We start from the raw sequence: 18797 nt of genomic DNA on the forward strand, positions 1-18797 counted from the left end.
TTTTTGTGAAGTAATTTCTTAAGCATATTGAATTAATTTTCGGCATGAATACCTGCATATTAGTTTTTCCAAGCACGACCACGCATGACCTCCGCACGCATCGCCATGGACGCCATGTGGTACGGAAAACAGATGCTGCACAAGAGAAGGAAGTGCAGAAACTTAGGCATGCAGGCAAATTCATGATAAGGCAAATGCGGTCTTCATTGTAAATGCACTGTTTTATTTTTCCCAGAGCGCCATAAAATCGCGAAAAGAACAACACACAAATAGCACCGCTCAATAAACAAGCTAAGCAATGGCATGCATTCAGGCGTTCAGTATTATTACTTACAGCTCATGATAGTTTCGCTCAACACCCCAAAATTCACTAAACGAAAAAAAAAACATTGCAAGGACAAAGTCTAACACAATAGATGGCGGTTGGTACAAAATCTAGTACGATATATAGACACAAGAAGTATGCTATGATTAAGCATCACGAGCATATTGTGAAGTGAAACTGTTTGGTCTGTACAAAATGTCAGCGCCGAAACGGGACAGAAATTCTTGGCCTGGTTTAAAATCCTTGCAGCAGCCTCCGTTCCTGGCCAGGCCAAACTTCACGTGGAGGAGCGCTACTAATTTCTCGTTGGACATTATATTTCGAAGGTTGGTTTTAATGAGCGATACCTGGCTGAACACTTGTTCGACGGCAGCATTTGATACGGGTAGGGATAGCAATGACAGGAGGAGGGTTTGGAGTTGTGTAGGGAACGCATGGCTGTGGTGGCTGTGGTGCAACGGAAGAGGATATTGACACGTGTACTTATATTTATCGGGCGACCACGTTCGCCGCCTAACAAATCTTATCGCACAGCGCGGAACCCTGCATGTATCCGAAGTTTCTGGAAAGTTATCGATGCTTCTATCCGTTGTCTGTTGTCGCCGAGCCTTGTGTTATCTGATTTCATCGCGTGACGCGAATGGTGTAGAACATTGCGGAAGGCACGCGGGTCCCAACGATTAGTCTGGAACATTCGATGACTGCTGTATAAAAGCCGACGCGCTGGACCCGCTGATCAGATTTTCGGCGATCGCCGACCGTGTTCGCCGCTATCGTTGTGCTATAAGTATAGCCTGCTTTTGTGGGCACAGGTTCGCTCCAAAAAAAGTTAGTTTTGTCCTTCATTGTATTGCTACTGTGTTCTTCAACGTCACCACCATGTGACAATATGTTCTACGTTGGTGTTGGAGCAGGGGAAAATTTGGGCAGGAAGGGTCTCAGCGAATTGCCACGTAGATGCCATGCGGCAGGCAGAAAATACGGCAAATTTCGGTTAGGTTCAGCTCGGTGTTCTCCCTCCGTTGTAGCACTGAGGTCACCCGTGGCGCACCGTCAACGGGATCTAAAAGCATCTCATGCTTAAAACATAGGACGACGAAAACTTACATATGGAGGCATCTACAATTTATGTTCGCAGGCGCACGCGCGGGCGAGTAGCGTTAGTTCGCGGATGGAGGCGTGTTTCCCGAGGCCAGCCTTCTTAATTTAGGTTATCAAAAGACCGCGATCCTTGTCCTTTCGACATGCATATGTGTTCTCTAGCATAGAACTTGCAAATTTGGATTATGTAGCAGACGCGTTCAATTTCTTTCTCCTGCTGCCGTCTGAATTTTAATTTCAGCGTGCATTTCATTTGTGCGTAACTATTTTTACCTTTTTGTACAGAGGAAAAAGATGTAGCCCAAAAATAGCCGCATAGCCAAAAGGAAAATTCTGACGCCAACACGGACAAAAAGTAGCCCAATTTGGCTATTAATAGCGCAATATGGCAACCCTGCCAGCGTGACAATCTTTTATTATTTATCTGAGTCCGGTTTTCAGGAGTCAAGAGTTTTTCCTGTAAATTCATTCATTCATTCATTCATTCAATCATTCATTCATTCATTCATTCATTCATTCATTCATTCATTCATTCATTTAAATAAGTTTATTGAATGCCTTACGATTTGGTGGGGTGGACCTGGACCCGGCCTAGGTTTCGGCCAAGGGTTGTTGGCCCTTGGCGGCTTCCTCGGCTCGCTTGACGGCCCAAAGTTGGCGCTGAAGGTCCGAGCTGAGCAACGCAGACTCCCATGCGCGCAGAGGCTGTCGCTGTTCGAGGCTGCATCACCGTTGTCCTGTATTATAGCCGTTCATTCCCATAGGATACGCTCCAGAGTGACTCTAGAGTCGCAATGTCTGCACTTGTCAGTCGGGTATAAATCTGGGTCTATTAAGTGCTTGATAGCTGGACTGGGATAGGATCTGGTCTGTAACTGCCGCCATTCGACAGAATGATTTTTGCTGAATTTTTGGTGCAGCGGCAGGAATGTGGCTTCTTTAATCTGTGGTGTTGTGTAACTTAGTGGAATCTGCTCATTCGATCTTCCCACTCCCACTCATCAGCAGTCGGTAAGGCGGGGCTAACCGCGTCTCGGTGCGTAAGCTCTCGAGCCATGCGGCACGCCGCCTCGATGCTACCGTCTGGTAGTGTGTGAGTGGGTGTCCAGATGATATCGACACTTCTGTCGTAGTTATTAGGTAGTTGTAGGAGTCGAAGTGCGTCTTGGGAGATTCGACCGTTGGCGAAGTTTCGTATCGCTGTCTGGGAATCACTAGTGATTATGCCCGCTTGTATTTAGGTATTTCCTCTGCGGTTTCTGCGGGTAGTGTGTGGACGTCGTGCATTTTCCCTCGTAATTTATCACCACTGCTGTGTAGGCGCGCTTGTGTCTGCATCTAGCTCCGTCTACAAATGCGGTGTCCTTGCTGTTACCGAATGCCTTCTGTATATTGCGTGCTCTGCTTTCCCGTCTACCCTGATGGTGGGTAGGATACATATTCTTGGGCATTGGAGGGATGGTTATCATGTCTCTGATGTGTCTGGGTGTATCTACTTTGACGCCATGTTGGGTATGATACCTTATACCGAGGCGATCCACTATGCCTACCTGTTTTAGTTTTGGCCAGCCGTTCGTATTGTGCTATTCGTTTTGCCTCGATTAGCTCATCTAGTGCATTGTGGGGACCTAGCTACAGTAGTCTATCATTGCTCTAACTTTATTTTTATTATTATGTATTTTTACTATTGAAACTATAGCAACAGCTATAGCAATGTAATCTGGGGATAGCTCATGCAAACAAATGTAATGGTAAATACCTCTGACTTTAGTCTGTTCAAAGGTATTCTTAGGTCTTCTCCAATTATTTCTTAGGTCGGACATACAGTAGTTGTTTAGACTTAGCATTTGTTTCGCGGTGCCTCACTCGCTGCGTCCATTGGTTCGCAGATATAGAAACCCACGGAAGCGACCACATTCCTACCTACCTGAAGATAAAAGGCCTCACCAAATCCGTTCCATCAAATTTTAAGCAAACAATAGATTGGCCCGTGTTTAAATCACTTATGGAAGACGCATGCTACGAAGGAATTTTGTCCGCACTAGAATTTGAGATCGCCAAGGCTATGCAGGATGCTATGCGCTCATATAGGCCATTAGAGAAATACACAGATTTTGATTCGGAAATACAGAGCCTCCGTGCAATCCGCCGGCGAGCGGAGCGACGGTACAGATGGACTAAATCATTATACGACCTTAGAGAGGCCAGACGCATTCAAAAGAAAATTCAGCGTCACCTTGCTGCACTGCGAAATCAACGCTCGAAATCATTTTGTGAGTTTCTCGACCCGCGTAAACCTCTGTCGGTTGTCTGGAGAACAATCCGTGGACTTCGATCACCTCCTCAACAGCGTCGTCCATTTAAGTCTCTAGCCCTACATCAAGGTTGCCGAGAAGTCGAGGTAGCCGAAGATTACTGCGCAAGGATCGCGGGTCCGGCGCTCACACATTCACCTTGCGCACCTATTCCCATTGTGCCCCTTGCTCCCGAGATCCTCATATGGACGCTGCTTTCTCCATCGAAGAACTGGAGGCCGCATTTGCTGGGTGCAGGCGATCTTCGTCACCAGGACACGATGGCATCACATACTCTGCGCTTGCAAACCTTGGCCAGGAGGCCAGAGATGCCCTTCTTGGCCTATACAACGCATCATGGCGTGACGGCCTGGTCCCTACAACGTGGAAATCCAGTCGGCTGGTTCCACTCCTCAAGGCTGGCAAATCCCCGTTGGAATTGTCATCTTACCGTCCAATAGCACTGGCCAGCTGTGTCGGCAAGGTAATGGAGAGAATGATCCTTACACGGTTAGAATGGTACGTGGAATTTTACAACGTCTATCCAGAGGTAATGGCTGGTTTTCGACGTGGCCGCTCGTCAATAGATAGCGTTATCGACCTGGTAACATACGTACAACACCAGAAACATCTGAAACGAATCACTGCGGCCCTATTCCTTGATGTTAAAGGTGCGTACGACAATGTAGATCATCATGCAATTCTGGACGCCTTAGAAGCTGTAGGGATTGGTGGACGCACCTTTTGCTGGATATGGAACTATTTGAATGGAAGATCTTTCTTTATTTTGACTGAAGATGGACCAACGCCATCTAGCTATACCAGTCGTGGTGTACCGCAAGGCGGAGTACTCAGCCCTACCCTTTTCAACCTGGTGCTCGTTGGTCTCGCTGATTCGTTACCGCAAACCGTACAACTCTCCGTATATGCAGACGACATTTGCATATGGGCTTCAGGCGTGACACGTGTACAAGTTTGCGCACGACTTCAGAAAGCCTCAACGGTTGTGTCAAGATACCTAAGAAGACAAGGCCTGGAGCTTTCCGCTGAGAAATGTGCACTCGTTGCTTTTACTCGCAAATCGATGGCCCCGTATGCTTTGCGTATTAAGGACCAAATTATACAATATAGACGAACGCACCGATTTCTTGGCGTCATCATCGATAGAGACTTGTCTTGGAGCCCGCACATCTCGTACATGACAAAGCGTTTGCCCGCCATTGTGGACCTTCTTGCGTTTCTCGGCGGCAAGTCCTGGGGCGCAACAGTACCACCAATGTTGCAACTATATAAAGCACTGTTTTTGGGCTTCCTGCGGTACAGCTTACCTGTAATAGGAAATACTTGCACCACGAATATTCGCAAACTCCAGAGCGTGCAAGCCCAAGCACTCAGGACTTGTCTCGGTCTTCCCAAAAGTACGTCATCGATTGCGACAGCGGCCATAGCCAGAGACGCTCCTTTGACAGTATACATTGATACAGATGTCCTGAGAGCGCACATCCGACACCTGACTCGGATTCCCTCACACCATCTTGCTTGCTTGCCAGCAAAGAGGCCACTTTGAACTTTTGCTAAAACTATTGTAAGACATCAGTCGTACTTGCCATCAGAATTTACGCCCGCTACACGATTGTCAGATCCATTGTGGTGTCTGCACCGGCCGCAAGTTGAACTGACAATTCCAGGAATCAGAAAGAAAGCTGGAGCGCCATTGCAAGCTTTGAAACAAGCAACTTTGGAGCACATTCACAACGTGCACAGATTCCGCCAACATGTATACACAGATGGCTCAGTAAAACTCAACAGCTCTGCTGCTGCAGTCATATTCCCGGCACAATCTGAGGAAATCAAATTAAGAACTTCATGTGTGACCACATCGACGGGTGCAGAACTCGCGGCGCTCCGTGCTGCACTTGATTTCATTAAGCAGAAGCCACCGCAACAATGGACAGTCTTTAGTGACTCCAAGGCAGCCCTTCAGTGCATACGAAGCCCAATGCGCCACATAGCCAATGAACAACTGGCCTCAGAAATTCGGCACATATATCATCAAAGCTATGACAAGGGACACAACCTAATCTTTCAGTGGCTTCCAGGACATTGTAACATCAGCGGGAATGACCACGCCGACGAAGCCACCCGATCTGCACATGAAAGTGGTCAACGAGTCTTCATTCCGCTTTCGCGAACAGACGCTGCGGCTGAGCTGCGATTATGTCCCGTGAGTGTACTTTGCCCCCGTGGGGCTCGAATGTTTTCACAATGTGTCGGTTGTGTTCGTTGTCTCCCGAAATATGGATGCACCTCCCGCCTGGATTACCCCGACGTGAACAGACCATGCTCTACCGTCTGTGGCTAGGCGTTGCCTTTACAAACGCCTATTCTTTCCTCATAGGAATGGCCAACAGCCCCACGTGCGACACATGTAACATCGACGAGACGCTCGCACACATTATCTGTGTCTGCCCGCGATACAGTGCTGAGAGACAAGTGATGTGCAGAGTACTGGACCAGTTGGACAATCGTCCACTTTCAGAACTAAAAGCTTTAGGCCAATGCTCCGAAAGAACATCCGCGTTGAAGGCCTTACTCGCGCTAGTAAGGTTCTTGCGGTCCACGGGGCTTCACGACAGACTCTAAGAATGCCGCCCCCTACCGCTCTGTAGTGTACGCGCTTTGTTCGTGCTTGTCTCCCTTTCTTTCTATCTCCCCCTTCTACTCTGTTTCTCTTTTTATCCCTCTTAACCCTTCCCCCTGCGCAGGGTAGCCAACCGGAATTACCTCCGGTTAACCTCCCTGCCATTTCTCTGCATTATTTTCTCTCTCTCTCTCTCTCCAATTATTTGCAGCTTCGCTGCACATGCTCACGAATTTTGACTTTTAAAGTGATATGTTTTCGTGGTCCTTTCCCCCCCTTTGCGGTCTGTACGTTTCTATCTTACTGTTTATGTAACTTTGAGAGGGACCTTGATACATGTGCCTACATAAGATATCTATTCAAAAAGTTATATTTCCTAGTTTTCGTTGTGATTATTGGCCCTCTGATGCGATTATTCTGTGCGTTTTATACTAAACATTAGTACATACTCACTTGACATACTGCAACGACTCATGAGGTTGCATATACAATGCTTACCTAGAGTCGTCAAGAAGGTCACAAAAGCTAGCCCTTAGAATAAATTCGTTTTGTGATAACTCTCAATACAGCAAAGCACTGTTTACTAAACTACATGTGCTACCTTTCGATCTCATTCATGAAAAAAGGAATAGCGCTGAATGCATCCACAGCATAATAAGGAAGAACATTCCGTTTGATATATCGAATATTCCTACACGCACCATACCTTCGGAAAATTTTACTTAGCCGTAAAAAGAAACGTTTACAGTGAGCGTGAGCTGGTGTTTACTGGTGCAAAAGTTTGGAATAGTGTACTGTATCACCTAAAGCTTGCCAACAACTTTTCCATTGCAATAAAGAATTTCTACCTTAAAATGGCTCACACACTTAAGTTCACGCCTACAGCTGATAGTATCTGCACGTAATCTCATACCTATATGTATATCTTGTTGGTGATGTGATATTGGTATGCATTCTCTGTGATCTGCGGGATGTCACATTATTTGTGGTCTTTGTGATGTGCTAGTGTACTATTTAACCTACGTTGCTATATTCCTTGCACAAGTTCCATGCGCTCCTATTAGATTTATTATTACTTAGCTTATACAGTTTTATTGCTTCTAGAAATTGGTAATCTAACGAATGCTTAGAATGACTACTAACTTTCTTGCACGTTTCCTCTAACTTTCAGTCTATTAACGTCTCTAATTTTGACAAATGCTTGCCTGCAGTTCACATATATTTCTCCATTGGACCCTTTACTAGCCGCTGGCTATGAGTAATGGTTTGCATACATTACGTAGTGCAGCAAAGAGCAATAAAAAGAAAGGTGCTTTTCCCCGGTAGAGAACCCGGATGCTATAACAATCAGGCGACGGACTCCTGTCTTATAGGGCGGAATAAAGCACCATTACAAATTTCTCTTGTACAAGAAAGCGCATTAACGCGTTAAGCGGGTGACATAACAGGGGGTGACATAACGTTTTCACGAGGCCAAGCACATCGTGTCTTGTAATTCAACGCGTTCAAATATGGCACAAAGGTTCTGCTTTCTATGTAAAGTCCACCGTGGTGGCTGAACGACGCGTTCTTCGCTTAAATATATGCAGCACGTCTTTTGTTGTAACCCCTCATGAAAAGTTAGCATGCACCGTTTCCCTCCCCAAGTAACGCGGAACATCGTGTGAACATTGCCTGCTTGTAACAAATGTGATGCAGCGTTGAACAGCCGACTTTGACGTTGCATGTACGTTGCCCGCTGTACATCCAGGTGATGATACCAATAAATGTCACCAGAACATTTTGACACCCCCGTTGTGTACATGTTGCATGCAAACATGAAATTAAAATGTTAATGGTAACAATGAAGCAATGTTGCAGAATGACACATGCCCTAAACATTGCTGGCTGTCGCCAATAATGACAATAGTGTGATGCTAGGCTGCGGTAGCATTTCCCAATGTGTACGTTCAACTTTGCGGTATTCTCATTTTCAATTGAACATTACTCTTTATCATGAATTGAGGCATGTAGTTGTAGAGTTGTTATGCAGTAATTATTATTTCCTCAGGAACACCATGTTCAATATTGTTTATGTGCTTCTAAACATAAATACTACTACAGACTATATGAGTTAAATGGGGAAGCATCCGCATGCAACAACGCCAATTGTTGCAGCAAAGTAGACAAAGTTACGCATAAATGTATTCCCTTTTGCAAGCCAAAGGCACAAGACCTCATTACTGCTTTCACGCCACATGCTCCCAAAAGTGGGAACATTAAGCAGCTGCTGTCATGAACAGGCACAAGCCCCATGAATCAGCAGCTACATAAGAATGACGAACACCCCTCACTGCACAGTTCATACACACAAATCGTGTCTCCTTGTGAATGTGAAAAACAGTGTACGTTTGTTCAGTTCGTGTATGGTTTACATCACAGAAATGGTACTAGAGCAAACAAGGAATATAAATGTGGTATTATGAGCACTGTGCGTGTTCCACACATACAAAAGTGTGTTCACAATTTGCTAGATGGCTACTATAGCCAATGATTAGCATGGCCATAGTTTCATTTCTATGTGGGCTGCTGCAGCTGGGTGCAAGCAGATTGTAGTCGACTCCTGGCGCTTGGCTGATGTCAGCCGTTGGCCTTACGAGCTGTAGTATGAGAATATAGCTAGATGGCAAAATATGGCAAGTGGTGGCAGCCCTGAAACGGGTAAGGAGAACAACTCTGTTGAAAAGAAAGTTTGCAAAAAAGGTGATTTGGCACTCCACTTGTGAGTATTGAACGCCTCGCATGAATTGAAAATTTGGCTGAGATGTTCACAGCAGCGCATGTTATCCATGTAATTTTTGTCACCAAGATTGAGGGGTGGCTTAGTACCCCTTTCAGAATCAGAATCGTTTTTATTGCAACGATGACAAAGATTACAGGATGTTAATACATAGGAGTTCCCGAAGTCAAAGACTGCAAAGGGGCTTTCTTTAGAAACTAAACATAATAAAACACAAATTAGAACAGTTTCAGCAAATGGGTAACAAGGAAGGATTACCGACTTTAGTATGGTTACCATAATTGAAATATTCGGCCTTTTGGACTACAACGAGTAACCAAATTGTTTTTTTTATGCTACCTCTCTGAAGCCAAAACAGAAGGGAAAATGAGCTGCTGAATCAAAGCGATTTTAAACTTGCACTGACGGATTGTTTTCTGCCACTGGGTTGCTAAACGCAATTAAGAACTTTTACGCCTACACACGAAAAGTGCTTCTCTTAAAATGCTCCGTAGTTGGGCTACAGGCATTTGTCTTTATTTTATTCGCATAATCACTCTCGGAAATTGGTTATCCATGCATAATTATACCATTCACCTACATCCTCTAAAAGAATGATGACAAGTCGACTCCTAAACTGCAGGATAAGCCCACTGCTCAATACCCGTGGCAATGAACGGTGATAATCTTCTTTTTCAAGTGGCATGCAGCAATAGAAAGAAACAGATATTCGAGACACAACTAGCTCAAGTAAGAATTACAATTTTTCACTCCGAAATAAACAAAGCTGGAGAGTGATTAGCTCTCCCTGATAAATGTGATAGGTGTAGACCATGCCACCAATCGACTTCATGGTCCATCATAGGGCGTTATTTTGATTGCAATGATGTTTTTATAATTTGACAAGGAGTGATCAGTGTCTTTATGAATAATATGTAAAAGCATTACTGGAGTGCTTATAATTGCTGCTGCACGATAAGGAAGGATAAGGAAGTGAATGCGTACGTGGGAGCGTAGCCATGGGGGCTGTAGCCCCCCGAAATTTCTTTGTGCTGTCATGCACCGCTTACAAAAACGGCCCTCGGCGCTGGAAATCATTCTGGATTTTGTCTAGAATGTCTTTTTCACGCTCGAAAATAAATTTCGGCGCGAACATTGAGAACTCGGGCTGGATTTCATGGCAATGCCCTGCACCTGCTGTCAAATAACGCATGGAGACCCGTCCGAGCACGAAGTCTCATGGACACTTTGACGGCGAGCGGGCTCGTGGGGGCATCTCGCGGAAGCCGCGAAATCTAGGGAGCGCATGGATTTCAGTTCCGAAAGTTTAAGGGTACAAGGTTCTCATAAACTTATGATGCGAAAGGTACATTGACCTTACTGAAGTTATGCTTTAGATTTTCTATTTAGGAACGTTGAAGGTTAAATGTTCTTATAAACATTTTACGCCAAAGGTGCATTGATTTTCTAAAGTAGTACATTGAACCATACAACGAGAGAAGCCAAATCAACACACCATCTGACAAGTTCACAAAGCACACAGCGGGGTCTGATGAGACGAAGCGCTGTGGTGGTTCATTTGTGTCATGTCACAGAAAAGAATACCATAATTTTTTTCACCTCCACCAAAGCATCCATGTCACGACACTAAAGCCAGGAGAGGTAATTACGTTCTTATTTATTTTTTTCAACTTTGGCTTTTATTCGCGAGGACACATTGAACCTCTTCAATTTTATTGTTCTCGCTACCCACGGACTGCCAGAGCAAGCCAGAGCGCATGCGCATTTCTCGTGTTGCCTCGTCCACCGCGCGGCGCACCTCGGCGCGCATTCGTTTTTCTCTGGCAAAGTGGAGTTTTCTCTGGCCGAGTTTCGGACGCTTTCTGGCTAGCAGACGAGAAAAGAAACAATGGTTGCTCACTACCATCACTGAGGGCACTCGATGGATGGCAACGCGTTCGGTTTAGAGCATCACCTTCACTTCGATTTCATCGCAACCTCTCCGGAAGGTCTTTTGTCTCGCCGGTGTAGGATACTGAGCAGTATGCGCGTAGATCCCTGTGGCCCCAGTCTCTCACGTCTTCTTCAATCTTCCTTCGCCAGCCACATTAGTTGCTCAAAATAGGCATTCCATTGTGGCTAACATGTTTTCCTTTGCATTCTTTTTTTCATTTCGGTGCCCTAACCAGGGAAAGGGGAAGATTATCGGCGCAGAGAATTGTCGCATGGTGAAAGTTCGATTTTGTTACTTCTCCTTTTGCCGAACGTAATGGGCAACGGGACTTTTCAGTTGCCAGATACCATTATTATATTAGTGACATAGCATTTATATGAACACTCGAGGCGCATGCCTGCCATCGCCATCATGTTCCGCATAAAGTACAGGGACTATAACATTGCCGCAGCACGCTGCATGCTGTATGTGCAAGTGAAAGTGTAGGCGTGGGGCGGTGGATGGGTGAGCCGTCGATGGTGGCTCAATCTTGTGTACGCAAGAGCCAAGGGAGAAAAGCGGGAGGAAGCGTGCCATCTTCCGTCACGCGTGATTCATCGGGGGGAGAGGAGGGAAGGATGGAGGGGTTGTGCCTTAGCATTGTGTGATCTGTGTTTATTTGTCTTGTTTGCCGAACTATATACCGTGACTTTTGCTTACGTAGCCAGATTTATCAGGAAAGTCTTGGTACGTAGAATATTATTTATTATTGCTTAGGTACGTACGCAATGACGATGCAGTTATTATTAGCGTATTTGATCCCTCGACAAATACTGTAAAGAGAAGGCCCAGCTGCCACGTGAGCCCCCACCCCTCCCGAACGAAATTTCTGGCTGCGCCACTGGTGGACATTGTCAGTGACAGTTCCTTGCTGAAGGCCTTTACTGCGCAGCGTTGCGTCAGATAATTAGTGGCAATCCTGGTCCAGTGGTGGCCAGCAAAATAGTTAAGGAAGGACTCGCGGAACTCCATGAGAATGAGAAGCATCACCACTTGCGGGGCCACACGCTTGTGATAACCGCCAGGGCGTGGGCGCATACTTCAGGCACTCTGGCATTGGCGGTTTCGACGAGCTTTGACGTAACGCTTGACGCTTTGGCTGGGCTTACTCAAGTAGAAGTGTTGGCTGTGGAGGATCGAGGCGAAAACACCCGCGAAAAAAAAAGGAATTATCGTGATGCAACAATCACGTTGGAATCAAAGTGAAGCGAGGCTTTCGTGAAGCGCTTCAATAAATGATGTAAATTTGACTATTTCATTCTTGCGTTTATGGCGTGAAGAAAGCAAGCAAGCGCGTGCTGTCATTTACCCGTGCTACGCAGTGCGACAAATCTTGTGTAGTCATATATTTTTTCAGATATGTTTATTAATATTAAACGTACCTGCCGTTTCTTGGCCCGTCCAGTAAGATATGTTCATGTTTCCTTGTGCGGGCATGAGACAGTGCTTGTTAATTGAGTTAACTGCAGCTTATGCAGCCACAATACTAACCTTTCTGTGTATAACTTTCTGATAATTAATAAGGTCACGTACGCGTTTGTGCCGCTGTGGGCGAAGGGATGTTATGAGGTGAAGAGGAGGTTGTCTCGACGATCAATAGGTGGTGTTACCGTGACTACTGAGCTACAACCTCCTCTCCTACTATTCGCTCTATGGTCATAAAAAGTCTCGCGTCGGAAGTTTCTGCTTTGAGCAGCGTCGGAAAGAGCAACTGTTGCTACCTTGGTGAGCATTGGAAAACAGCAACTGTTAGCCATAAAAGGAGTGACCCAATAAAGAGTAGCTGTCAATCGCTCATAATTGCTCCCGAAGAGACGAACAGCTGTAGCATCTAAGCTACTAGTGAAAAAAGCCAACCTCTGTATTCCACTTACTGCTTTCTTGCCTGGGGTGTGGAAACAAGACAAAAACGAATATAGTTTCTTTCCGTTGAAATTGACAATACACACAATACAACAGTAAGTAAACTAAGCTTTATTTAGTGATCCCCCAGTGGCACGTTTAGGCTAGAAACATCCCTTACATGTTGGAAACCAATTTATACATGCAGAGCTGCGTCTCCTTTTTGTCGCACCGATAATTGTTGCACGTACAGGTGAATTCGAACGTTTTTTTGCAGCCACCATCTTTTCGATGTTTTGTTAGTTCCCAAGCGATCTTGCAGCTGCATTGATTGCATATTGCGTATTTGGTACCACCTGTCACCAAGTCTGGCCGGGTAATAGTGACGTCCACAACTGAAAAAAATAAAATAGAGAGATCTCAGGTAAGTTAGGTAGGTATAAAAATTCCGAAGGTTAAACTTCCACGTTTCGATTTGGTGAGCACGCAATAAGGAATGTCTTAGTAACGGAGACGAAAGCTATTGTAAGTGGATTTCTATCTAAACCACATGTTTTCGCAGTTCTGCCCCATGAAGGACCAGTCTGATTGTCTTAAAGAACTACTGGAACGTCACATGCTTCGTTGATGCCACAATAATATCATTTCGTTACGCGATCCCATCATTCGATAATTATGCATTGCAATCGATGTGCCACTTGCCATTCATTGCCTTCTGTACGTTATTAACAGCTCAAGAAGTTTATTACGTTTCGCTGCTAAGATCCAGGTCGCAGGTGCGATCCCGGTAGCGGTGACTGCATTAGGACGGAGAACAAAAAGCTACAGGAATTCCTAGAATTGTCTACTAATGCGTTCGCCTTATTTCGCTCGGCTGTGGCTTCGTTTTCGCTTAGTTTTGCTCACCTGCGTTGCCTAGCTTCTGCCCGCCTACCCATGTTCTTTCCGGTGGCAAAGAATGCTTAAGCTTCAGCAGTCAGTTTTGATATTTTCTGGTCACATCCGATTCCTTCACTGCAATAGTGCCAATTGCAGTGAAGGAACCAATAGTGGAATAGTGCCAATAGGGCACGAGCGCGGCTCGACAGAGCAGAGCGGTGGTAAAGGAACAGTAGCTGCCCTAGTAGCGCAGGGGGCGTTGTGTGAGGGCAGAGTGTAGGATCCTCGCCCGCCGCTCTGTTCATGTGAGAGACATTCTTTGATGAAGCTATCGTTGCCAAAACAACCATTGTCATGCCCAGCTAGCCTGTCGAGACGTGATCATTTGCCGCATTTCGATGGCGTCCCTCGGAGCGGGAACGAGAATGGCGGCGGCGCTGTCTCCACCTTGCACGCAGCGGCGGGCAAGAAGGACATCAAGGCACCATAGAAGAGCGCATCGCTGCGAAGCCATCTCACCCTCGCTGTGGCTCTCGCAAGCCTGTGTTGTGCGCGCGTTCCTTGTCCACGCAAGCCCTCGCCTGCGCTCTGACTTTTTGAAGTTTGAAGTTTATTACGATTTTGACAATACGAGATTGTCATGGTGCCGGAGCAAAAGGCGAGGCGATACACGCCTGACTAGGTCCCTGGCGCCACGAGCACAGCAGACAACAGCGCAAAAAAAAGTGTATACATACATATACGCATGCTACACACACACACACACACACACACACACACACACACACACACACACACACACACACACACACACACACACACACACATATATATATATATTTATATATATGTATATATGCGAATGACACAATTATACATACAATAAATCAATGCAGCACAATAAGTGTAAATAATGCAAATGAAGGAATAAAGCAGGTACAGAAAGATACAGAAAGGTCAAAGCCAAACAGAAAAAAAAGTCTTGCAACGCATGAAATTGCATATCAGTCGAGAAACAGGAAAATCAATTAGAAAAAACAGGTGCCAATTGTCGAGAAATTACAGTTTCGATTGCTTCCTGAATATTGAAATGGCTGAGGAATCTTGCATGATATCAAATAAAGCATGCTCACCGTTAAGTAAACTAGGAATCTGCCACTGTGAAAGTTGATTGCCGTAGTTTGTTCTGGGTTTTACCTTAATAATGTTCCTAGCTCTTAAGGTGTAATTTGTTGTGGTACTAGCGTATTTAGAAAAAAACGTTCTCCCGATTACTTATGAATTATAAGAATGCTTTTTCGGATAACTTTTGTTTATACAGACTAGCGACACTCAGCATACTGTCCTGGTGAGAGTACTTAGAGGTATGTTCATATCTCTAAGTACCTCTCTTCGTACCTCTATGTTAAAGGTAACAGCCTGTGATGCTTATTCAACATACCGAATAATTGTGCTATGCTACGTTTAATATAACTTACGTGATAGGCGCACCATAGATTTTTATGGAAGAGTACACCCAAGAACTTGTACTGGGAAACCCTTTCAAGTGGTTGCGATTGAAATATTAAAGAAGATGCGAGCTTAACTGGCTTTTTAATAGGAGTAAAAACAATGTACTTTGTTTTTTTAACATTTAGACTCAACTGATTAGCCGATAACCACACTGTGCCTCGGTACGGCCCACTGAAAACGTGCCAAGCGTAACAATGCGCTCGATTACCCGCGACGTGTTCATAACTCGAAGGATGCTCAGCAGCATTCAATTGGACAATGGGCCACCCAAATATCTCAAGTTGCCTCACACTCAAATTTTGAATTGCCCCACGCTGACATTTAGGTAGGTCCATCCCCAAATTTCAAGTTGGTCAAGCTCCACACTTCAGTTGTGTGAACTCAAAATTTCAAGTAGGCCCACGATGAAATTGAGGTTGGCCTACCACCAAACTTTCAGTTCGCCAACTCTTAAATTTAGGTTTGACTATCCTCTAATTAGGGTTTGCCCATCCCCAAATTTATGTTAGCCGAATCTCAAGTTTAGGTTGGCCTGCCCCAAACTTCAAGCTGTCCCAACCACAAATTTAACTTGTCCCACCCCGAATTTCAAGTTGGCCCATCCACTAATTTAACTTGAACCACCACGCAATGTTAGTTGGCCCACATGCGAATTTAAGTGGACCGCCCTCAAATTTCAATTTGGCCCATCCCCCAAGTTCGGTTGGCCCACGCCCATATTTAATTTGGCCCACTCCCGAATTTCAGTTGGCCCACTCCTACTATAATCTTCCCCGTGCGTTTTCATGTAGCCCTAGGTATCTGCAGGGGTATTTTCTTTTCATTTTATTTTTTTGCGTTAGATTGTTCCTTATCGCTTAAAAATTACCGATCATCTACGTTTACGCTATCATAAAGGTTAAATTTTTATACAAGCAATACATTTTTCGCATGATAGGGCCGGTGATCCCAGCTCACAAGAGAATGCGAACGCATTAAAATGCAAAAAAAATCCCTCCGAGGACGATTAAGCTTTGCCTTTAAGAGTGCAATGCGATAGCATTTAAAAATCTCTGTCTACTTGCCAACTTCCCGGCAACCGCAGCTAGCTTGCAGATGCATGGCGGCGAGCGTCATCTGGATGGTGTAAAGGTAGGTCCACACTTGCGGAAATAAGCGCGCGCAAGGAGGTGCATTTAAAAACGCGCGCCGCGAAAGGCTCTTTCGCGGCAAGAATTCTCTTCCACGAGAGGAGGAGTACCGAACCCATTTTTTTCGCGGCGCTACGTTTCCGCAAACCCGAAGGAGCCAGTCACAGGCGCCGAAGTCGTCACGTGGGTGGTGAGGTCAATGCTCTCACAGGCGAGCCCGACCGGCGCACGCGCTGTGTCCCTGCTTAGTCCCTGCAGCCGGGGAGGAACAACGACTGAAACGCGCGGGAATTCTCGCGGGCTCCCGAGGCATCTTGAGAGAGGACGAGAACTCTCACCTGCCCGCCGCTCTCCGCGACAGCGATTACACCGAAGCTTGTGTAATCTAATTGCATGTGCGGCGCGAATTGTGTAGAACTTTCTGGAAGACACGAGGACACCACCGATTACTCTGGAACCTCCGATCACTCGTGTATAAAAGCGGAGGCACTTGACCGGCAGGTGACATTTCGACGAATGCCGACCATGTTTGCCGTTATTGCTGTGCTTGGAGTGTAACTTGCCTCTGTGGCCACAATTCCGCCCAATAAAACGTTAGTTTCGTCATTCGCAGTTTTACAGCTGTATCATTCACCGTCGCTACTACGCGACATTTGGTGGTGTTGCGAGAGCGGCAAACATGGTCGGCATTCTGGCTGGCTGGCTGGAGACGTATGAAAGGGTCGCTCCGTTTAACAGCCGCAGCAGTGACGACAAGCTGCTACATTTCTTTCTTTCTTTATTTGTTTCCATTGCTAAAATACAATGACGAGGGCTAAGATAAAAGCTGCAATGAGGCAGCTTGAGGTGCCCTTAGCCCCCGTGTTACATGGTGGCAGTGAGTAGCGCAATCAACCGTACTCAAAGAACATTACATATAAATAATACTTACAATCATCAATCAAGAGACTTTTCTATGACGGAACAAACAAACAAGGAACAAAGAAATGGGATAAGGACAAATAAAAGCAATGCAGATAGTAGGCACCACCACATTACATACACTTGGCAATACATAAATAATAGTTGAAATCGCGTACACTTGACGATGCATAATTAAAGGTGAAAAGAATCGATGGTCGATTATTATTGGAATTATTAAGTGAAAGAAAAGGACGAGTAAAAATTATGTCATTACAAACATTAACAAGACACACATGTGAATATAGGTGAGAAAGGAATTACGCTTGATTCATTATTTAGGAGAAGGTTCTGATAAGTAACGACAGTTCTGACCGTGTTATGTTAATGATGTCAATACCAGCGTCATGTAATGTATTAAGCAGTCTGGGTAATTTATTTTTCGTCATTTGCAAACCGTAGTTAGTTCTTGAAGGGGGTATAGACCAATATTCTCCGCGTCGGGTAATATAGGTAGCTGTATTTCTTTGCAGACAAGCAATTTCATTAAATACGCTGTTTTCAGAGTTTATTTCGCATTCCAAGATGCGGGCAGGACGTGGTTCGATAATCGAGATGCCACCTTAACGACGTGGGACAGGTTCCGAAGCGGCTTCCTGCACACATTCACAAGCGTCGTGCGCGAAGGGAGCGCCCAAGCTCTACTAGATACTCGAGTACAACTGCCCACTGAACCATAGTGATCGTCACGGAGGAGATGGCCCGTCTTTTCCGGCACGCCCATCCAGAAATCTCGCAGGAGAAAAACGCCTGCTTCCTGATGTAGGGCGTCAAGCAAGAACATTTCGATGGACTGATCCGCAACCAGTCGAAGAACATAGCTTCGTTTACTGCAGAGGCATCGACGATTAACAAAGCTCTGGGAACAAACTGTGCAAGGTCTTGCCTTCGTCGCAACGCCAGGTGGCCTCGGTCACTGACATGGTCAAGGACGAACTACATCGATCACTTGGAGTTCCTCAGGTGTAGCTCCAATCTCCGCAACCACAGCCAGAAGCGATGACATACGCCGCCGTCGCCCGCCGGCACTCTCAACCTCTGCTCCCGCGCAAGGGTCCCAGAGCACCGTAATTTCGCCATCCAGCGCCACCCCTGCCAGCACGCCCAACCATCACCCAGCACAGCCTTCTTAGGAAGACCGACGTTTGGCGTGCTGCCGGCAATAACCAGCTGTGTTATCACTGCTGACAAGCGGTCCACGTCTACGGCGGTGGCCATACGGCGAAATGGAACTACGAGGATGCGCCGTCAACGCTCCGCGCCCGCAGCAAGGTGAAAGTCTTCGCCGTATTTCCGACTACCTCGCCGCCACTCAGTGAAGCCCTCAACGACCGTCCCGTTCGCCGTCACCAGGCCGCTACC

The 18797-nt window shown here is 45.8% G+C and overlaps 1 long non-coding RNA gene across 1 annotated transcript in view; it reads right to left on the reverse strand.

The window, feature by feature from the left end:
• Positions 1 to 13063: 13063 nt before the first annotated feature.
• LOC135915625 (uncharacterized) overlaps positions 13064 to 18797 on the reverse strand; it is a 48334-nt gene continuing 42600 nt past the window's right edge. Inside the window, exon 3 of the long non-coding RNA XR_010568693.2 lies at positions 13064 to 13349. This is a non-coding gene — a long non-coding RNA (uncharacterized lncRNA). The remainder of the gene's footprint in view (positions 13350 to 18797) is intronic.

This window comes from Dermacentor albipictus, chromosome 3, assembly GCF_038994185.2.
Source record: "Dermacentor albipictus isolate Rhodes 1998 colony chromosome 3, USDA_Dalb.pri_finalv2, whole genome shotgun sequence".
Taxonomy (NCBI): Eukaryota; Metazoa; Arthropoda; class Arachnida; order Ixodida; family Ixodidae; genus Dermacentor; species Dermacentor albipictus.